The sequence below is a fragment of the Agelaius phoeniceus genome, chromosome 29 (genome assembly GCF_051311805.1).
Source record: "Agelaius phoeniceus isolate bAgePho1 chromosome 29, bAgePho1.hap1, whole genome shotgun sequence".
Classification (NCBI taxonomy): domain Eukaryota; kingdom Metazoa; phylum Chordata; class Aves; order Passeriformes; family Icteridae; genus Agelaius; species Agelaius phoeniceus.
Window position 1 is genome coordinate 4603456 of NC_135293.1, and position 5746 is coordinate 4609201.

Sequence of the window (5746 nt, forward strand, 5' to 3'; positions counted from 1 at the left end):
CAACGTACCAAATTAAAACAAAACCAACAAATCTTTGGCAAGGTCCTCACAGCAGCCAAGCCTATCCTGCCACGGCAAAGGCTCCCCATGGAGGCCTCCTGCCCTAATTTGCAGCAATTCTTTGTCAGACCACTGGCAAACACCAAACGTTTGCTCCAATCTGTTACATAAGGCCCAGTTTTTAAACCTGTGTGCTGGCCGTGGGGAGATGGGGGCACACAGTGTGTGGCAGCCTGACAGGGCAGCCTGGCTGGCAGGTGAACTCACACACCCCTCAGCACGCACTTCCACACCTCCAACCACTTGTTGTGTGGAAGGAAAACAAACAGATTAGTTAAGGAGGCAACTTCCAAAGGTTTTACACGCCTTTCAACCCGGGTCCAGGCTAACTTGAACTGTTTGGAACAGACTGATATCACGGCAAATCAAAAGGGGTTTGTGAAACTTTGCTTTTTAACTTTAAAATACAGCAAACACAGCAAGTCTTCACGCTGCCGAGTGCACAAAAGAAAAGGCACCTTCCTGACCATCCCCACAACTTCCCGTTGTTTGCTCCCCGAGATGCAGAGGCAGCTCCCTGGCTCAGCTCCCTCCTGCCAGCCAGCGACAGGAGCCACGGGCCTCCCGGCAGAGCCGCTCCTCATTTGCAAACCTCGGAACAGCTCAAGTCGGCTCCTGTCTGCTGGGGGCAGGAGGGGGAGGGCACTTTTCCCTTTTCTCGCATTCATCCTCACCCGCTTCGCTGAAGAAAAAAAAGCCGTTTTAAATACCAGCTTCAGCACGGTCCTTTCCCCAAATAAACACTTCCCAACCTCTCTGGAGAGAGGAAAGCCACATACAAAGGAGCCAACATGCTGCGAGGCTGGGGCAGGCTGCGGGGACGCGGCGGGGCCCATCCGACCCCATCCCCGCCGCCCGCCCGGCCTCGGGGGCACCGGGGGCTCGCAGCCCTTCCCCGGGGCCACAAAACCGGCACGGCCGGGAGGGACGGGGCGAGGCGGCCCTGGGCCCTCAGACCCCGGTCCGGCGTGACCCCAACGCGACCCCAAAGCCTCCCCCAGCCCCCGATCCCAACGTGACCCCCACAGCCCCCCACTGTCCCCCGGGCCAGACCGAACCCCCCTCAGCCCCACCGCCCGGCGACCTCCCCAGGCCGAGCCGGGGCCTCCCCCGGCACCCCCGCGACCCCCAGAGCCCCTTCCCCTCTCCGGGCCCCTCCCGCCGCTCAACCCCCCCCGCCACCGCCCCGGCCCCGCCGCCCCCGCCCGCGGCGCCGCCCGGCCCGGCCGCCCCTCCCCGGTGCCGGCCGAGCGGAGCGGAGGCCGCAGGGCCCCCACCGTCCCCCGGTGCTCCCCCGGTGTTACCTCGGCGGTCCCTCAGCGCCGGGCGGCGGCGCCGCTGCCCCGCGGCCGCTCCCCCATGGCGGCGCCCCCGGCCCGGCCCCGCTCGCCTCCCCTCCGCCGCTGCGCCAACGGCGTACGGCCCGCGCTGCGCCAACGGCGTACGAGCCGCGCCGCGCCCGTGCGCGCCCGCGCGCCAGCGGCGCAACCGCGCTTCGTGAATACGGGCGGCGGGGCGGAGCGCGGCGCAAGCGCAGCGGGCGCGAGGGTGGCGGCGCAGCGGCGCTGGCGTAGGGCGCGTTCGGGAATAGCGGCCGGCAGGCGGCGGCTTTGCGGCTTTGCAGCAGCGCCGCGCGCTTTACGGCAGCTCCGGTTAACCCCGCGCTGCCTGGTGCCGCTGTCGGGACAGGCGCCGCTGTCGCGATAGGGCCCGCGCTGCCTCAGCGCCCTGCGGGGCCGGAGGGAGCGGCTCTCACACGGGGAGCACACCGCGCTGTAGGGGGCCCTGTAGGGTCCGGCCCCACTGCTGGATGTGGCTCCGGTGTGGGTTATCGCGATGCTGTCGCGATATGGATGCCACCGTGCAGGTGGGGCACGGGCCTGTTGCAGGGAACGGCACGGGGGGTATGGACCCAGTTACAGGGGACTGGTCCTAATACGTGAGTGAGCCCCGCAACGGAGTACAGCCCCTTTTTGGGGTACGGCCCCTGTTTTGGGGTAAAGCTTCTGTTTTGGGGTACAGCCCCTTTTTGGGGTAAAACCCTGATTTGGGGTACAGCTCCTGTTTTGGGGTACAGCCCCTGTTTTGGGGTAAAGCCCCTGTTTTGAGGTAAAGCCCCTGTTTTGGGGTACAGCTCCTGGTTTGGGGTACAGCCCCTGTTTTGGGGTACAGCCCTTGTTTTGGGGTACAGCTCCTGTTTTGGGGTACAGCTCCTGTTTTGGGGTACAGCCCCTGTTTTGGGGTAAAGCCCCTGTTTTGGGGTACAGCTCCTGGTTTGGGGTACAGCCCCTGTTTTAAGGTACATCCCTATTTTGGGGTAAAGCTTCTGTCTTGGGGTACAGACCCTGTCTTGGGGTAAAGCCCCTGTTTTGGGGCACAGCCCTTGTTTTGGGATACAGCCTTGTTTTGGGATAAAGCCCCTGTTTTGGGATAAAGCCCTTGTTTTGGGGTACAGCCCCTGTGTTTGGATATAGACCCTGTTCTGGGATCCAGCCCCTTTTTGGGGCACAGCCCTGTTTTGGGATACAGCCTTGTTTTAGGATAAAGCCCTTGTTTTGGGGTACAGCCCCATTCTGGGGTCCAGCCCCTTTTTGGGGCACAGTTCCCTCATCCCCACATCCATCCCCACTCCAGGCCCTGTGGGGCAGCCTCGGGACAGGGACTGGGGCTGTGCAGAGGGGGCACAGCTGTGGCACCCAGCCTGTGGGGACAGAGGGAACTCGGGGTGGCATTTTACAGCACTGTCACCTTTTGGGGGACATCAGCCCTGAGCAAAGTCACTCTGAGGAAAACAGAGGCACTGCCTTGCAGGGAACAGAGCTCCAGGACTGGGATCTGCTGGGACAGTGTGGTGGTTTTAGTTTGAACTGGGCAGAAATACTAATTTTGTGTAATTTTGGTTTGCTAATTGGAGATTTCCTTATTTTTTAGGGGTTTTTTGGAGATCACCTGCTGTGAGGTGTCCTGACCAGGGACACAGACCCCACTGCCATCTCTTGAAGCCTTTCATTTTCTTCTGATTGCTCACCTGGGGACAAACACTCCATCCCAGTGTCCCCTCAGCAAAGGAGGGCACAGCCAGAGGATCATTTCCTTCTCAACCCCCAAGTTTGAGGCTTTCAGGGTAAGGCTGGAGGGAGGGGATACCCCTGTATGACCCTGCTGGTCACATCTTCATCACAGCATGGAGCAGATGCACCCAAAATTATTTTCAGGCAATGGGTAAATGAATTTGTGTGGGTTTGGGGGACAGCATCACCCCAAGTACCCATTTCAGCATTTCCAACTGCTTGAGTTGGTTCTTTCTCCTGTCACAGAAATGTTCCAGGGAAAAGCTCTCCCCACAACATTTGGCTGGAGGACTTTTCCCTGTAGGTGTTTGCTCCTACAAAAAAAAAAAAAAGCTGATTTTAGAGCATCAGGAAAATTCTGAATGCTTGAATTCCAGCTGGTCCCATCCTATTCCTGTGTTGTGGCCTGGCTCAGGAGGGTGCTGAGATGCTGTGACCCATGTCCTGCCCCTGGAGAGGATAAAATCACCTCTGGAGAGGATAAAATCACCTCTGGAGAGGATAAAATCACCCCTAGAGAGGATAAAATCACCCCTAGAGAGGATAAAATCACCCCTGGAGAGGATAAAATCACCCCTGGAGAGGATAAAATTTAAAATCACCCCTGGAGAGGATAAAATCACCCCTGAGGAGGATAAAATCACTCCTGGAGAGGGTAAAACCCCCCTGGAATCCTCCCTTTCCTATCTGCCCCATCCCACCCCCCAACTCTGCAATTTTGTGGTGATTTCACACACTTTGAGAACTCACAAGTTGCTTCAGGCATTTGGCTGGAGAATTGAACCACCCTCTGGAGCAGGAGAGGGGGGAAGAAAAGAGTTTGGATTTTATTTCAAGGCAGATCTCCAGCGATGAGCACACGGTGTGCCAAAGGCCTGCAGAGACAAGAGCAGCTCATGCCACAGAACCAGCACAGGGAGCAGGAAAATCCAGGGAATTTCTGGTGGGAAATCATCCAGCCAGGAGCCCTGGCCCTCTCCTGTGGGCATCAGACAGTTTGGGCTCATTCACAAGCAGACAACACAAAGGGAGCACTGGGACTGCACAGGAAAATGAGGAATGAGCTGCTCCAGGGTGGGTGGCAGCACCTTCCCAGCTGGAACTGCAGAGGGACAGAAACACAGCAAGAACCAGAGGAAAGGGAAAGCCAGGCCCTCCCAGTGCCCCTCACACCCTGATGGAGCAATCCACAGCTTTTTGGGAGCTCTTCAGGGTGGGGGACTGAGCTTGGCTGCACAAGGACCCCCATTCCTGACAAACCCTGCCTGGTCCTCCTGCAGAAAAAAAAAAAAAAAAATCCCCTCATTCCGAGGGCCAAGGTCCTGCTTGAGCAACAGCTGGAGCTTAAAATGTGCCTCATGCTCAGATTTTGAGGCCCTGGAGCAAGAATTTGAGGGAAATCCAATTCATCCTCATGCTCAACACATCAGGGCACAGCAGCAGCTGTAGGGAAGCACTGTCAGAGAGAGGAGGATGGTGAGGGCCAGGCAGGGGGAGCCTGGCACGGGGCTTTGGAGACAGGCAAGACACTGAGATCAGCAGATGTCACATCAACAGCTGTGAGGGACATGGCTCTTCTAGGATTAAATATCTGCCATGGAGTGGGACTGGGGTATGACACCACAATATGGTGATTTCCATATTCCCACCTGGAGCTGTGTCCAACTCTAGGGCCCCCACACAGACCTGTGGGAATGAGTCCATGGAGATGCTGCAAGGGCTGGAGCCCCTCTGCTCTGGAGCCAGCCTGGCACAGCTGGAGGTGCTCACCTGGACAAGAGAAGGCTCCAGGGACACCTGAGAGCCCCTGGCAGGGCCTGAAGGGGCTCCAGGAGAGCTGCAGAGGGACTGGGGACAAGGCCTGCAGGGACAGGAGCCAGGCAATGGCTCCCAGTGCCAGAGGGCAGGGCTGGATGGGATCTTGGCAATCAGGAATTGTTCCCTGGCAGGGTGGGCAGGCCCTGGCACAGGGTGCCCAGAGCAGCTGGGGCTGCCCCTGCATCCCTGGCAGTGCCCAAGGCCAGGCTGGACACTGGGGCTTTAGAAACCTGGGACAGTGGGAGGTGTCCCAGGTGTCCCTGCCATGGCGGGGGGGGGGAATGGGATGGGCTTTAAAGGTCCCTTCCAACACAAACATTCTGGGATTCTGTGATAGCTTTGGAAGAACATTTTGGGCAATAAATTCAGCCACATCCTAAAGGGATTCAACTCACCTTCACTGTCCAAGCCCAATTACTCCAGGGGTAAGAGTCTCCTTCCAGGCAGTAAGTGGTGAAAGCAGACACCAGCACTGCCAGGGGCCCTCTGCACTATGGAAAGGCCACAAAAATGACCCCATGGGAGATGGGACTTTTCTCCACACCTCTGCTCTCCAATCCTTAGAAGATGGGAACAATGGCAGCACCTTTGATCAAAGCTGCATCTCTAAGAGTACAAACCACAAGAAGCCACTCACACCAGTCCCCAGCACAGAGGATGAGCCTCATCCATCAATGTGCTGTTCTTTCACAGAGAAAACAACATGCAGTGGGAGACTTTGGAGGAACACAGAGATTTTGCCATTTCCCTCTGCCAGATAACTCTGGTTACCTAGGAACAGACACTTCTCTGCTGCG

The 5746-nt window shown here is 57.9% G+C and overlaps 1 protein-coding gene across 2 annotated transcripts in view; it reads right to left on the minus strand.

Annotated features, from left to right (window-relative positions):
* CSNK1G2 (casein kinase 1 gamma 2) overlaps positions 1-1520 on the minus strand; it is a 42730-nt gene extending 41210 nt beyond the window's left edge. For both annotated transcript variants that reach the window (XM_054650339.2, XM_054650340.2), the window contains exon 1: positions 1365-1520. The gene's annotated coding sequence lies outside the window, so the exon portion shown is untranslated. The remainder of the gene's footprint in view (positions 1-1364) is intronic.
* Between the last annotated feature and the right edge of the window lie 4226 nt (positions 1521-5746).